This window comes from Symphalangus syndactylus, chromosome 5, assembly GCF_028878055.3.
Source record: "Symphalangus syndactylus isolate Jambi chromosome 5, NHGRI_mSymSyn1-v2.1_pri, whole genome shotgun sequence".
In the NCBI taxonomy this organism is placed as follows: Eukaryota; Metazoa; Chordata; class Mammalia; order Primates; family Hylobatidae; genus Symphalangus; species Symphalangus syndactylus.
Window position 1 is genome coordinate 40,269,680 of NC_072427.2, and position 16,554 is coordinate 40,286,233.

The following is a 16,554-nucleotide window of genomic DNA, read 5'->3' on the forward strand; positions in this document are numbered from 1 at the left end:
TGTTATTACTCCATCTACACTCCAGCTACTTAATTGAGCATGTGAGCTATGAGGATAGAAATGCATTAACCCCATCATGAGATGAAAGTAGAGTATGATATCAGGTGATCTAACATGGAAGATCCTCTGAGAAGGCCTCCCACTGGGGCCTCACTTGGTTCGTGGATTGACCACTCCTGAGTTAGAGACTATGACCTTCCAAAAGGGTCCCTGGTGATGGAATAAAGATGGATGCTGGTAACTCAAAACAGAGGGGAAGGCCAGTAGGCATTTATGTCGGCAAGGAGGCTTTTCCACATGGTCTGTTTGGGCATGGGCAAAGGTCAAGGTATATAGGGTGTAGTTCATGGTTGGCTTTTATACTTATTTAACTAGAGGACAACTCTCTCCACTCTGTTTTTTTGTTTTGTTTTTTGAGACAGAGTCTCGCTCTGTGGCCCAGGCTGGAGTGCAGTGGCGCCATCTTGGCTCACTGCAACCTCTGCCTCCCGGGTTCAAGTGATTCTCATGCCTCAGCCTCTTGAGTGGCTAGGATTATAGGCATGCACCACCATGCCTGGCTAATTTTTATATTTTTAGTAGAGACGTGGTTTCACTATCTTGGCCAGGCTGGTCTTGAACTTCCGGCCTCAAGTGATCCATCCACCTCAGATTCCCAAAGTGTTGGGATTACAGGCATGAGCCACTGTGCCCGGCCTGATTTTTTGTTTTTTCACCTAGAAAAAAAACAGAAATTATCCCACCTGCTAGGGTAGTTCAGTCATCAAACTGCTACCAAAGCCCCTATTCTTTATGTATTCTTTATATATTACACACTAGGCTTGTGCTGGGAGGAAACTGGTGTGGCCCCTTGTCTAAGGGAGCCCACAGCTCAGTGGGGGAGACTATTGTATGTTCTTAGTGTTATGGAAAGAAACTTTATGTTGAAAGAACTTTGAAAACTCTGAGTGCTTTAAAATATATGACAATAAGTATATTTTAATTATCCAGTATGAGTCAATGGTTGGTCTGATTTCTGGACCTGGGTATTTCTCTAAGAGGACTAGGTCTCGCTTTGTCACCCAGAGTGGAGTGCAGTGGTGTGATCTAGGCTCACTGCAGCCTCAACCTCCCCAGGCTTAGGTGATCCTCCCACCTCAGCCTCCCAGGTAGTTGGGACTACAGGCACACATCACCACGCCCATCAAACTTTTGCATTTTTTGTAGAGATGGGGTTTCGTCATGTTGCTTAGGCTGGTTTTGAATTCCTGAGCTCAAGCAATCCACCAGCCTAAGCCTCCCAAAGTGCTGGAATTACAGGCATGAGCCTCCATGCCTGGCCCAAACTACTTTTGTAGAATTAAACATTGGGGCAGTTACTAAATATCATTCACCTGGGTATTGACTGACTTCACCATCTCCCATGACGGTATTTTCATGTTGTGCCCACTAGGTGTCTCGTTATTTTGTAAGAAAATGGAAAAGCACAATGTTTCTACCTGTGTTACCAGTCAGCTATAGGATAAACATGGGAATCACTTAGCTAAAATCTCAGCCCCGTTCTAGCAACCGTTGATTAAAATGCCAGTGGTTACCTCTCATTTGAGTAGAAGTAGAGAATGTCCACAAAGATGTCTCTGTGGATTCTTTCTCCTTCTCATAATACATGTACCTAAAAACTGTTCTCTTAAAGTCAGGACTAGGAAGATGAAGTAGGAATTCTTCCACAACATGAGTACTAAGACCTTAAGGGTAACAGCACTGCATCCCCATTGGTTTCCTAGGTTAATGTTTACGCTGTAACCTGCACGTGAGCTGACATTCCGTAACCACACCACACTATTTGTATGCCCAGCCAGGATGTGTTCTTCCCTATACATCAATCAAAAAGACTTGTTTTCACAACACAATCCAGGGTCTCTTCTTGCACTTAGAATTTCAGGTTTGTAAATAATATAATACTGCTTATTTCAATATTTTCACCTGTGTCATGAATGACTTTTCTTTAGATGGCCTATGCAGAACCTTCTGTATATGAGTGACATCAGAGAGGAAGGCACTAGATAACAAACAGGAAACTGAGTGCCTTCAAAAATCTATTGCAACCTCAAAAGCCCATCTCATCAGGTTTTCATACTCTGCTAATGGGAGTGTAAACTGATATGACCTTTCTGCAATACAATTTTACAGTATCTATCAAGAATGTATTTTAAAACGTATTTCAAAAGTACTCTTTAATGCTGTGTCTGTCAGGATCCCAAAAGAAAAAGGATTTCAGCCAGGAGCAGTGGCTCATGCCTGTAATCCCAGCACTCTGGGAGGCCAAGATGAGCGAATTGCTTGAGCCCAGGAGTTCAGGCCAGCCTGAGCAACGTGGTACATTAGTCTGTTTTCATACTGCTATAAAGAACTGCCCAAGACTGGGTAATTTATAAAGGAAAGAGGTTTAATTGACTCACAGTTCAGCATGGCTGGGGAGGCCTCAGGAAACTTACAATCATGGCAGAGGGCGAAGGGCAAGCAAGGCACCTTCTTCATGTGGCGGCAGGAAGGAGAAGTGCTGACTGATGGGGGAAGAGCCCCTTATAAAACCATCAGATCTCGTGAGAACTCACTATCACAAGAACAGCCTGTGGGAAACTGCCCCCATGATTCAATTAACCTCCACCTGGTCTCTCCCTTGACACATGAGGATTATGGAGATTACAATTCAAGATGAGATTTGGGTAGGGACACAAAGCCTAACCATATCACATGGTAAAAACCCAACTCTACTAAAAATACAAAAATTAACGAGGCATGGTGGCACACACCTGTAGTCTCAGCTACTCGGGAGGCTGAGGTGGAAAGATCACTTAAACCCAGGACACAGAGGTTGCAGTGAGCCTGTCAAAAAGAAAAAAAAAAAAAGAAAAAGAAAAAGGATTTGAGTCAGGATGGTTCAAATGAAGAGACTCTTTTTTTTCTTTTTTTTTTTTTTTTTTGCAGGGGGACAGGCTCTCACTCCATCGCCCAGGCTGGAGTGCAGTGGTGCAGCCTAGGCTCACTGCAACTTCTGCCTCTCGGGTTCAAGCGATTCTCCTGCCTCAGCTTCCTGAGTAGCTGGGTTTACAGGCACCCACCACCACCCCCGTGACAATTTTTGTATTTTTAGCAGAAAGGGGGTTTCACCATGTTGGCGAGGCTGGTCTCGAACTCTTGACCTCAAGTGATCCACCTGTCTTGGTCTCCCAAACTGCTGGGATTACAGGCATAAGCATTGTACCTGGCAATGAAGAGACTTTAATAAAAGAACTACTTACAGACAGGTAGGCTGGGCTAAGGGGTAAACAGGGATGTTAAGGCACCAAGAGAAAAGCAACAGTGGGAAGCAGTTACCATTCCTAGGGATAAAGGAACAGAGGGAGGAAATAATCTTACAGAATCCAGTAAGAGTGGGGAATGGTGGAGGAGAGATCCAACCCCAAGAAAGGAGACTAGGTTGGTGGTGGGGAGGGGTAAGCAGCTAGCTGGCTCAAAGCAGGAAGAGAGTAAGGAGGAAATACCCTGACTTCTCTCTCTTCTAGCATATGTGATCTCCGGCTGGTGCCACCCCTGAATAAATCCCAAGGAAGCCAAGGGGCAAGGAATGCTGGAGATGCAATTCTTTGGAATGAAGAAAGACAGAGATTGTGGTAGGGGTGGGGGCAGGAGTGAAAAATAACCTACACAATCCTGTAGTTCCACTCCTTAAAATATATCCTAGGGGCATAATCAAAGATGGAAGCAAAGAATTATATATAAGAATGTTCTTCACAGGGTTAAGTATAATAGTTAAAAATAAAGAAAGAAAATAAGCTAAATTTCCTATAATAAAAGGATAAATTATAGTATATCCATACTTTGGAATATCATCATGACACAACAAACATTTTTAAAGAATCTGTGATGATATGCAGAAATGCTTACAATAAAATGTTAATTGAAAAAAACAAAGACACAAAACTATATGCACAGTATTAACCCAGTTCCTTGAGCACCTATATGCAAAAGGAAAAACATCTAAAAAATGTGAACACTATTTACTTTTGATGATGGGATTACTTTTTTTTTCTTAGTAGCTTTCAATGTTTTTCCTTTTTTTCATATTAAGCATATAATAGTTTTGTGATCAAGGAAAAAAGCCAATGCCAAAAAGGAGAGACTTTCTTATTGAAATGGATTCTGCTCAATAGAAAATATTAACAAAGGACACAATTATTTAAGTGTATTAAAATCAGTGACTTGAGAAGTGAACTTCAATCTGTCTCCATTTGATATCTGGACAAAACGTGAAAGAAAAATCAGTCAATTTCTACATGATATTAAATATCCAGATATTTTTAGCCTGGGTGACATGGCAAAACTCCGTCTCTACAAAAAGTAGAAAAATTAACCTGGCATGGTTGCACATGCCTGTTGTCCCAGCTACCAGGGAGACTGAGGTCGGAGGATCACCTGAGCCTGGGAGATTGAGGCTGTAGTGAGCCAAGATTGAGCCACTGCACTCCAGCCTGGGCAACAGAGTGAGACCCTGTCTTTTTTTTTTTTTTTTGAGATGGAGTCTCGCTCTTTCACCCAGGCTGGAGTGCAGCGGCGCAATCTCGGCTCACTGCAGGCTCCGCCCCCCGGGGTTCATGCCATTCTCCTGCCTCAGCCTCCCGCGTAGCTGGCACTACAGGCGCCTGACACCTCGCCCGGCTAATTTTTTGTATTTTTAGTAGAGACGGGGTTTCACCATGTTAGCCAGGATGGTCTCGATCTCCTGACCTCGTGATCCGCCTGCCTCGGCCTCCCAAAGTGCTGGGATTACAGGCTTGAGCCACCACGCCCGGCCGGGACCCTGTCTTAAAAAAACCATATATACATACACACACACACACACACACACACACACACACACACACAAATGCATACATATATACATGCACATAGATATTTTAGATGATTTTGATTCTTTACTACATTTTTCCCTCTTCACTTTAGTTGTAGCAGGACAAGCCGCAGGAAAAACTCCTCAAACACCGAGTTAAAGAAGGAGGAGGTTTATTCGGCCAGGAGCATCGGCAGGACTCCTGTCTCAAGAGCCGAGCTCCCTGAGTGAGCAATTCCTGTCCCTTTTAAGAGCTCACAACTCTAAGGGAGTCCACATGAGAGGGTCATGATCAATTGAGCAAGCAGCGGGTACATGACAGGGGCTGCATGCACCAGTGGTCAGAGTGAAACAGAACAGACCGGGAAGTTTTACAATGTCTTTCTATAATCTATAGATAACATCAGCTGCTAGGTCAGGGGTCGAATTTTAGGCTTAGGTCAGGCAGGCCCAGGCCTGGTTTGGGATCTGGTTCCTAGGTTTTGGGTCTGGTTCCTAGGCACCAGGCTACCTGCCTTTAGTTTTGCTTCTCTTTCCTTTTCTGAGTATAAAGCAATATGAGAGGGTCTGTCTCTCTTCTCTCATAGTGACAGGTATGAGATCAATTCAGCTTTAACCAGACTCACTCATCTTGCAACTCTGAAAATTTTAAGAAAAAAATTTTTTTTTCCCACAACTGTAGCATCAGGCATGGTGGTTCACACCTGTAATCCCAGCACTTGGGAGGACAAGGCAGGTGGATTGTTTGAGTCCAGAAGTTTGAGACCAGCCTGGCCAACATAGCAAAACCCAGTCTCTACTAAAACATACAAAAATTAGCTCTGCATGGTGGTGTGTGCTTGTAATTCCAGCTACTCAGGAGCCTAAGGCACGAGAATTGTTTGAACCTGGGAGGCCGTGCCATGAGCTGTCGGCTGTAGTGGGGCCAAGATTGTGCAACTGCACTCCAGCCTGGGTGACCCCGCAAAAAAAATTTTTTTTTACTTGGTACTGTCCGTTAGCTTTACATAAAGCTTTATCAATTTACATTTCCAATAAAAAGATGAAAAGATGCTAAACCTCACTTATAATCAGGAAAATGCAAATTAAAATAACAGGACATTTTTTTTTCCCATTTGGGTTCACAAATGTAAAAAGGTTGATAATGCAAAGTATGGAGGGAGATAGAGACATTTGTCCTCACATAAAGGTTCTTTTAACAGTGAGAATCTACACATTAGGGAGTGTTCCTGAGAGAGATTAAAAGTGATTATATTATGCTAGATTGTTGTGATAAATAAACAAAGGACGCTTCTGTTACAGGATCATTGGTTATTTTATGTGTGCTAATAGCAGCCCTGCTGTTAACATGTATCCACTGAGCATTTTTATCTTGTATCATTATTTTCTTTTCTTTTTTCTTTTCTATTTTCTATTTCTTATATCATTGTTTTCTAATCACTAATTCATTAATTCACTAAGTAGACACGAATTTCTCTATTTTATCTTCTATTATCTATTTTTTTTTATAAAAGAGACAGGGTCTTGGTATGCTGCCCAGGCTGGTCTCAAACTCCCGGGCTCATCCTCCCGACTCAGCCTTCCAAAGTGCTGGGATTACAGGCAGGAGCAGCTGCCCCTGGCCGAATATCTCCATTTTAATAGCTGTAGTTTAGTTTACCATTTACACAGCACTTTCTCATCAATTACTATCATTTATCTCTGCTTCAGTGACAGTGGGAGGTGCTATTTTCAGAAGAGGAAATTGAATCTCAGAGAAGTTAAATGATTTTCCAAGGTCATAGTCACTAATAAGTGGAGGGGCTCAGGTCCTCTGACTCCCAGTTCCACTAGCTTCCCACTTTCTCAATTGCTTTTCAAACGAAGCACAGTGGAAGGCCTATCCTGGCTCTTCCATGGAGTTCAAGTCAATCCGAAAGGAACCACAAGGGGCAGAATGGTGCACTGGAGGATATAGCTAGCTGGAAGCCTGAGAACTGTTGTTTTCTTTACTCTGTGCTTCTCCCAGTTGTGTGACCATAGGCAAGTCATTTAGCCTCACGGAGCCTTACTGGCCTCTTTAGAAAAATAGAGATGAAGAGATGACACTTGCTTACTAGTGTTGAAAGCAGAGATGATGCCATGCAGTTCCTTCTAGCTGTGAGGGGTTTTTTTTGTTTGTTTTTTGTTTTCGAGACAGTCTCATTCTGTCGCCCAGGCTAGAGTGTCATGGTGCGATCTCGGCTCCAACCTAGGGTTCAAGTGATCCTTCCACCTCAGCCCTCAAGTAGCTGGGACTACAGGAGTGGGCCACACTACCCTTGGCTAATTTTTATATTTTTAGAAGAGATGGGGTTTCAACATGCTAGCCAGACTGGTCTTGAACTCCTGGGCTCAAGTGATCCACCTGCCTGAGTCTCCCAAAGTGCTAGGATTACAGGAGTGAGCCACTGCGCCTAGCCACCTAGCTGTGAGATTTTGAGCCAAACTTAGACTAGTGCTCCTTCTCTGCTCATATATTTTACAAAATACCACTTTCTGCAGTGGATTTAGTCTCTGCAAATGTGAACTCATAACAGACAAACTCACCATATAATTAATGCTTTCCTTGATTGGGGTCTAAAACTGTTCCCTTACCTTTTTTTTCTTTTTTTTTAAGTATTATTAGGTAAACTTGCTGAAGGATAAGGAAATCCCAAGAGAACAACAGCAAATGGTTTCAGGTAGCTCACTGTATCTGAAAAGGTGTTTTCTGCCTGGATCTCTATTTGGTATGGCCACCTACATTGTTTGTTGCCTATTACATATTTTTACAGATTTTATTATTACAGTTTTTTTTTTTTTTTTGAGACAGGGTCTTGCTCTGTTGCCCAGGCTGGAGTGCAGTGGCATGACCTCGGCTCACTGTAGCCTCCACCTCCCAGGTTCAAGCGATTCTCCTGTCTCAGCCTCCTGAGTAGCTGGGATTACAGGTGCCCGCCACCATGCTTGGCTAATTTTTGTATTTTTAGTAGAGATGGGGTTTCACCATGTTGGCCAGGCTGGTCTCAAACTCCTGACCTCGGGTGATCCGCCCGCCTCAGCCTCTCAAAACGGTGGGATTACAGGCATGAGCCCCTGCACTCGGCTCACAGTTGGTTCTTTATAGTTTCAATTTCCATAAGCCAAAGAGTTTTTTTGTTTTGTTTTGTTTTGTTTTTAAGACAGAGTCTCCCTCTGTTGCCCAGGCTGGAGTACAGAAGTGCAATCTTAGCTCACTGCAACCTCTGCCTCCTGGGTTCAAGCAATTCTCCTGCCTCAGCCTCCCAAGTAGCTGGGACTATAGGCTCGTGCCACCACGCCCAGCTAATTTTTGTATTTTTAGTAGAGACAGAGTTTCACTATATTGGCCAGGCTGATCTTGAACTCCTGACCTTGTGATCCGCCCACCTTGGCCTCCCAAAGTGCTGGGATTACAGGCATCAGCCACTGCACCCGGCCAAGCCAAAGATTTTACAAGCTGGAAAGAGCCTTAAGAGATCACTTGATCCTTTCTCCTATTTGAGCGGTAAAATATTTGAGCAGGTAAATATTTTTCCTTTAACAGGTAAATATTTTAGCGGGTAAATATTTTCCATTTAACAGAGGAAGCATCCAGTGCCCAGAAAGCCTGAAAGTTATTGAAGGTTTCACAGCCAGCAAGTATCCTCGTGCTGCAGGACTTATTCCATTCTTGCTGCATGACTATTTATTAGTAATCCTGACTCTTCCAGAAAATTGCAATGAAAGCCAGAAAGAGTAAACTATATGATCATTGGTTGTTTTCTTTTTATCACACATCATGAATTCTTCTAGTCCTAACCATATTTTGATGCATTATTTATAAGAGCCATCTGGTCACAGGTTCCTGGAGACAACTCTGGAATTTTAAAAAGTCTGCTTTATTTTTCCAGGAAACACACTGCATAGCTCCAATCTATCCTTTACCTGCTCATCAGGGATACAGAAGGCAATTTGGATTCTTTTTTTAAATTGAGATATAACTTACCTACAGTAAAGTGCACAACTTTTTTTTTTTTTTTAGACAGAGTCTCGCTCTGTCAGCCAGGCTGGAGTGCAGTGACACAGTCTTGGCTCACTGCAGTCTCTGCCTCCCAGGCTCAAGCAATTCTCCTGCCTCAGCCTCCCGAGTAGCTGGGATTACAGGTGCCTGCCACCACGCCTGGCTAATTTTTGTATTTTTACTAGAGACTGTGTTTCACCATGTTGGCCAGGCTGGTCTCAAACTCCTGACCTCATGTAATCTGCCCTCCTCGGCCTCCCAAAGTGCTAGGATTATAGGCATGAGCCACCACACCTGGCCTTTTTTTTTTTTTTTTTTTTTTTTTTTTTTTTTTTTAAGATGGAGTCTTGCTCTTGTTTCCCAGATTGGAGTGCATTGGCACAATCTCAGAAGCTCACTGCAACCTCTGCCTCCCAGGTTCAAACAATTCTCCTGCCTCAGCCTCCTGAGTAACTGGGATTATAGGCGCCCACCCCCATGCCCAGGTGATTTTTGTATTTTTAGTAGAGATGGGGTTTCACCATGTTGGCCAGGCTAGTCTCGAACTCTTGACCTCAGGTGATGCGCCTGCCTCAGCCTCCCAAAGTGCTGGGATTACAGGTGCGAGCCACCGAGCCTGGCCAAAGTGCATAACTTCTAAGTGGACAACTCAAAATATTTTTACATGTGTATGTACCACGTAACCACCACTCAGATCAACATATACATTGTTACTAGCACCTCTGAAGAATCTCTGTGCCCTATACTACTCAGCACCTCTAGGGATTACCACTGTTTTGACTTTTATCACCACAATTTAGTTTTGCCTGTTTTTGAACTTCATATTAATAGAATCAGACAGCACATATTATATTGTATTTGTTTTCTTTCACTCAACACTATGTCTGTGAAATTATTAACCATATTCTAAAGATGCAATTCATCTTCTGGCTCAAGTCCTCAGGGAATCTGTCAAAACCAGGTACATACTATGCTAGCTATACACATGTATGCATAGTCTAAAAACAGGCAGTTGAGAAAAGAACTTTCTTAAATGACCAAAATAGAATAACCAACCTATGCTGCTCTTGTTGCTTTCTACTCATCTCTGCTTTGAAATGGGATCTGATCCACCCAAGTATTCTCTTTTCTTCTCCCACTAATGGATAAATAGCTTATGCAATTTTCCTTACTTATTTATATCCAGCATTTCCCATTAATGCTCCACAATCATTGGTCTAAAAGGTATAAATGGCCTCAAGCTATAATTTGATGCAGCCCTCTATCATCAGCAAGAAAAGCATTACTGGGGCCAGGCACAGTGGCTCATGCCTATAATCCCAACACTTTGGGAGGCTGAGGTGGGTGGATCACGAGGAGGTCAGGAGATAGAGGCCATTCTGGCCAACGTGGTGAAACCCCGTCTCTACTAAAATAAGAAAAAAAATTAGCCGAGTATGTGGCGCATGCCTGTAGTCCCAGCTACTCAGGAGGCTGAGGCAGGGGGATCACTTGAACCCGGGAGGCAGAGGTTGCAGTGAGCCGAGATCCCACCACCACACTCCAGCTGGGGGAAAGAGCAAAACTCTGCCAAAAAAAAAAAAAAAAAAAAAAAGAAAAGAAAACAAAAGAAAGAAAAACAAAAGCATTATTGGACCCGGTGCAGTGACTCATGCCTGTAATCCCAGCACTTTGGGAGGCCAAGGCAGGCAGATCACTTGAGGCTAGGAGTTTGAGACCAGCCTGCCAACATGGTGAAACCCTGTCTCTACTAAAAATACAAAAAAGAGCTGGGTGTGGTGGCAGGCGCCTGTAATCCCAGCTACTGGGGAGGCTGAGGCAGGAGAATCACTTGAACCCAGGAGGTGGAGGTTGCAGTGAGCCAAGATCGTGCCACTGCACTCTAGCCTAGGCGACAGAGTGACAGCCTATCAAAAAGAAAGAAAAGAAAAGAAAGGAAGGGAAAGAAGAGGAAAGGAAAAGGAAGAGAAAGAAAGAGAAAATGAAAGATTAAAGAAAAGAAAGAAAAGCATTAAAAGCATTATTATGCTGTATATTCAGATTCAACAGATATTTACTGAGCACATATACTCTTTAATGTATTTTGCTAGGTGTTATGGAGAACTACAAAAATATAGCAAGCATGGGCTCTACCCTTATGAACATTCAGTCTAGCAAAGAAGCAGTATAGTATGGATATCTACATAAAAGATCATAATATAAGCTATAAAGTATTAAATAATGACACCATTTGAGTTAAAAGAAAAAAGATGCTATTCAAATAGCTCAGAGGAAAAGTTAGCTTCTAGTCAGGGTGGTGTCAAGGATGCTTGGTGGGAGAGTATTTATACTAGAAGGATTACAAGAAGTAGGATATCATGACTAGATAGGTTTAGTCATACAGTGGATAGGGCAAGGGCATTTTAGATAACCGTAAGGACAAAGACCCTGAACTGGGAAATTATGCAGCATGTACAGGGAGTGACTATGCAGTCTGACCAAAGAACAGAGCAAGTAATGAAGAAACTGGGGCCCCGGGTGGTTATGGATTACCCAGAGCCATAGCACCAGAGAGCCCTAGAATGGGCATTGAATCCCAGGCATTTTCCTTCTTTAATGTTCCCATAATATGACCAAGTCAACATTTTAGTCACTGCTCTGCTTTATTTACAACAACCCATTATGTATTGTCCATTAAGTAATTGACTCAACAAACATTTATCGAATATCTAGTACACTCTAGGCATAATTGGATGCTATGGTCTCCAAGGCTGATTTGATATGTGTTATAAAATACTTTTTCCCAAGTGGAGAATAGGGCTAATATAATATTGGGCTAAGACAGATTGTCTTTGTCTTTGTTAAAATTTTATAGAGTTATACTTCAGAGCAAATACTATAAACAAAAAAGACAAACCACAAAAACAGATCTCTGTATCATGTTTTTCTACATGACATCAATACACTGAGTCTTAGCAATGACTGCCTATGTGTTTTTTCCATAACTATGCTTACTTATGTTTTAGCAAGGGGTAATACAGGAGGATATGAAACCCTCCATCCTTGAGCGAAAGTTTAAAAACGTTTCTAGTATTATAGTACAACAAGACTCACTTCCGTTTAGCTTATCAACCACCAAAAGACATTTCCCCTTTGTACTTGTTATGTTTTAGTGTAACTATGGAGACACAGCACTTTCCATGCAAGTGACACACATGATTTTGGTTTAACGTACTCATTTTCTGAGAAGCATTTTAAAATGTGGTCACTATTTTAAAAACTGTGGTCACTATGAGATCTTCGAGCTACTTTGGTATTTCAATGTAAATCCATACATTTGTTAGCAATATTCATGAGGGAAGAGTTAAGTACCACGGATTATGGATTCTTTCCGATTCCATCAAACTATTCCTACTTAAAGCTTTGGTGCCAGAAAAAAAAGGTAATTATGAATTGAACAGATTGGGCTATCAGATATTTTTATAAATCGTAGAGTATATCAAGTTGAGTTTTGAGATCTCTGTTTCCAGGTATATGGCAGGCTAGGAATTCAGACTGCACCTCCCACTGGAAACAATTAAAAAGGCTGAATTAAAAAAAAAATCCTAAACCTCTTAGAAGCATTGAGCATGGGCAAGAAAGAAAGAAATTATTAGGTCAAAGAGAAGTGAAGAAGGAATCCAGACAGGTAAATGGACAACACTGTCCAGGTGTACAACACCAGGAGGCACCATTTGGATTCTATTCACCTAAATGATGCTCTTGGGGTTGTTTGATGCTAGGGCCCTGAGATCACCTTGCCCTAAGGGCATTTGCTCAACCTGGTGAACTGCAGCTTTGGCTTCACAATGGTTCCAGAGACAAGGTAAAGCCCAGGGCTTGGAGAATCCCATAGGAGACCATTCCCCCAATAAAGCTTGGACCCTTTAGGTGGAGATGAAAACCAGCATACCCATTCATCCTCAGGGTACTGCACAAAAATTTCCTGTGGAACTAAGTAGAACTAAGTACTAAAAAATACTGTCACTGAAAGACTGACTTGTGATATCTACAGCCAAAACAGGTCCATAAAAGCCTCAAGCTGTTACTCTAAGTTGAGTAGGCAGGCCCCAGGTGCATGGAAGAAACAAATACAAATCCTCTCTGGAGGAATGTACCTCAATAACTCACAAATTATTTTCTAAGAAAATTGAGCAGCTCATAGTAACAAACATTAAGCACTCAAAGAAATGCTACTATATAAATGAAAACCAGAAGAAGGAAGAAACCACATACAATAGAATTAAATGGAAAACATCTACAAATATTTGAGAAATTTAAACTATCACATATACAAGGTGAAAAAAACATTTTACTTCCTTTTTTTTTTTTTTTTTTTTTTGAGACGGAGTTTTGCTCTTGTTGCCTAGGCTGGGTGCAATGGTGCGATCTTGGCTCACCGCAACCTCCACCTCCCGGGTTCAAACAATTCTCCTGCCTCAGCCTCCCAAGTAGCTGGGATTACAGTCATGCACCACCACGCCTGGCTACTTTTGTATTTTTAGTAGAGATGGGGTTCCTCCATGTTGGTTAGGCTGGTCTCCAACTCCCGACCTCAGGTGATCCACCCTCCTCAGCCTCCCAAAATGCTGGGATTACAGGTGTGAGCCACCGTGCCTGGTCATCATTTTACTTATTAAAGAAAAAAAAAAATACAAAGTAGAAAATACCTATTTATTAGGCTCATGAACACCACGAGGGAGCATCGTTAAAGTCTCTCTTCCCCTTGCCATCATGTCTAAGGCGGAGTTTCCTAAAGAACCAGAACAGCAGAGGAAGCTCTTCACTGGAGGGTTGAGCTTTGAATGAAAGCCTGAGGAGCCATTTTGAGCAATGGGGAACGCTCACAGACTGTGTGGTAATGAGAGATCAAGCACCAAGCGCTCCGGGGGCTTTGGGTTTGTCACATATGCCCCTGTGGAGGCAGTGGATACAGCCACGAATGCAAGGCCACACAAGGTGGATGGAAGAGCTGTGGAAACAGAGAACTGTCTCAAGAAGAGATTCTCAAAGACCCGGTGCCCACTTAACTGTGAAAAAGATATTTGTTGGTGGCATTAAAGAAGACACAGGGCCTGACCCAGTGGCTCACGCCTATAATCCCAGCACTTTGGGAGGCCGAGGTGGGCGGATCACCTGAGGTTGGGAGTTCAAGACCAGCCTGACCAACATGGAGAAACCCAGTCTCTACTAAAAATACAAAATTAGCTGGGTGTGGTGGCGCATGCCTGTAATCCCAGCTACTCCGGGAGGCTGAGGCAGGAGAATCGCTTGAACCTGGGAGGTGGAGGTTGTGGTGAGCCGAGATTGCACCATTGCACTCCAGCCTGGGCGACAGAGCAAAACTCCGTCTCAAAAAAAAAAAAAAAAAAAAAAAAAAAAGACACTGAAGAACAGCACCTGAGAGATTATTTTGAACAGTATGGAAAAATTGAAGTGATTGAAATCATGACTGACCGACTCAGTGGCAAGAAAAGGGGCTTTGCCTTTATAACCTTTGACCACCATGACTCTGTGGATAAGACTGTCATTCAGAAATACCATACTGTGAAGTTAGGAAAGCCCTGTTAAAGCAAGAGATGGCTGGTGCTTCAGCCAGCCACAGAGGTCAAAGTGGCTCTGGAAACTTTGGTGGTGGTCATGGAGGTAGTTTCGGTGGGAATGACAATTTTGGTCATGGAGGAAATTTAAGTGGTCTTGGTGGCTTTAATGACAGCTGTGGTGGTGGTGGATATGGTGGCAGTGGGGATGGCTATAATGGATTTGGTAATGATGGAAGCAATTTTGGGGGTGGTGGAAATTGGCAATTACAACAATCGTCTTCAAATTTCAGACCCATGAAGGGAAGAAACTTTGGAGGCAGAAGCTCTGGCCCCTATGGTGGTGGAGGCCAATACTTTCCCCAACCATGAAACCAAGGTGACCATGGCGGTTCCAGTAGCAGCAGTAGCTATGGCAGTGGCAGAAGATTTTAATTAGGAAACAAAGCTTAGCAGGAGAGGAAAGCCAGAGAAGTGACCCAGTGGAGCTACAGGTTACAATAGATTCACCAACTCAGCCAAGCACAGCGGTGGCAGGGCCTAGCTGCTACAAAGAAGACATGTTTTAGACAAATACTCATGTGGATGGGCAAAAAACTCGAGGACTGTATTTGTGACTAATTATGTATAAGAGCTTATTTTAGTTTCTGTTCTGTGGAAAGTATAAAGCATTCCAACAAAGGGTTTTAATGTAGATTTTTTTTTGCACCCATGCTGTTCATTGCTAAATGTAATAGTCTGATCATGACGCTCAATAAATGTGTTTTTTTTAATGTACTGTGTAAAGTTAGTCTACTCTGAAGCCACCTTGGTAAATTTCTCCAACAGCATGAAGTTAGAATTCCTTCAGGTGACGCCAGGTTCTTTTTTTTTTTTTTTTTTGAGATGGGAGTTTCCCTCTTGTTGCCTAGGCTGGAGTGCAATGACACGATCTCGGCTCACTGCAACCTCCGCCTCCCAGGTTCAAGCGATTCTCCTACCTCAGCCTCCTGAGTAGCTGGGATTACAGGCATGCGGCACCATGCTCAGCTAAATTTTGTATTTTTATTTTATTTTTTTGAGATGGAGTCTCGCTCTGTTGCCCAGGCTGGAGTGCAGTGGCGCGATCTCGGTTTACTGAAAGCTCCGCCTCCTGGGTTCATGCCATTCTCCTGCCTCAGCCTCCCAAGTAGCTGGGACTACAGGCGCCCGTCACCATGCCCGGCTAATTTTTTTGGTATTTTCAGTAGAGACGGGGTTTCTCCATGTTAGTCAGGCTGGTCTTGAACTCCCAACCTCAGGTGATCCACCCGCCTTGGCCTCCCAAAGTGCTGGGATTACAGGCGTGAGCCACCGTGCCTGGCCTGACACCAGGTTCTATTTGGAATTTATATGCAGCCTGCTTGGGTGGAAAAGCCATTGTCTTCAGAAACCTTGGTGTAGTTGAACTGACAGTTACTGTTGCGACCTTAAGTTCATCACTAAAAAGGATTTCTCAAGCAAAATCATGGAATTATTGGTTATAGAAATGATTGTTGGCAGGGTGTGATGGCTCACGCCTCTAATCCCAATACTTTGGGAGGCTGAGGCAGGCGGATCAGGAGATCAGGAGATCCAGACCATCCTGGGTAACAAGGTGAAACCCCATCTCTACTAAAAATACAAAAAAAAAAAATTAGCTGGGCGTGGTGGCCTGCGCCTGTACTCCCAGCTACTCCAGAGGCTGAGGCAGGAGAATCCCTTGAACCCAGGAGGTGGAGGGTGCAGTGAGCTGATATCGCTCCACTGCTCTCCAGCCTAGGTGACAGAGTGAGACTCCGTCTTAAAAAAAAAAAAAAAAAAAAAGATTGTTGGCATATCCTATGCAATGTATCTAAATTGAATAATGGTACCAGATAAAATTATAGATGGGAATGAAGTTTGTGTGTCATCCATTATCATATGTAATCAATAAACAATTTCTCTTGACAAAATAAAAAAAGAAGAAGAAAGAAAATACCTATTTAAGGCGGACATGGTGGCTCACTCCTGTAATCACAGTACTATGGGAGGCCAAGGCAAGAGGATCGCTTAAGCCCAGGAGTTCCAGACCATCCTGGGCAACATGGTGAAACCCCATCTCTGCC

At 43.0% G+C, this 16,554-nt stretch overlaps 1 long non-coding RNA gene and 1 pseudogene across 1 annotated transcript in view; one reads left to right on the forward strand and one right to left on the reverse strand.

The window, feature by feature from the left end:
• Positions 1–13,649, reverse strand: part of LOC134736612 (uncharacterized) — a 40,552-nt gene extending 26,903 nt beyond the window's left edge. The window contains exon 1 of the long non-coding RNA XR_010120719.1: positions 13,580–13,649. This is a non-coding gene — a long non-coding RNA (uncharacterized lncRNA). The remainder of the gene's footprint in view (positions 1–13,579) is intronic.
• Positions 13,650–14,291: 642 nt separating this feature from the next.
• On the forward strand, positions 14,292–14,922 carry LOC129481555 (heterogeneous nuclear ribonucleoprotein A1-like; annotated as a pseudogene).
• Positions 14,923–16,554: the final 1,632 nt, after the last annotated feature.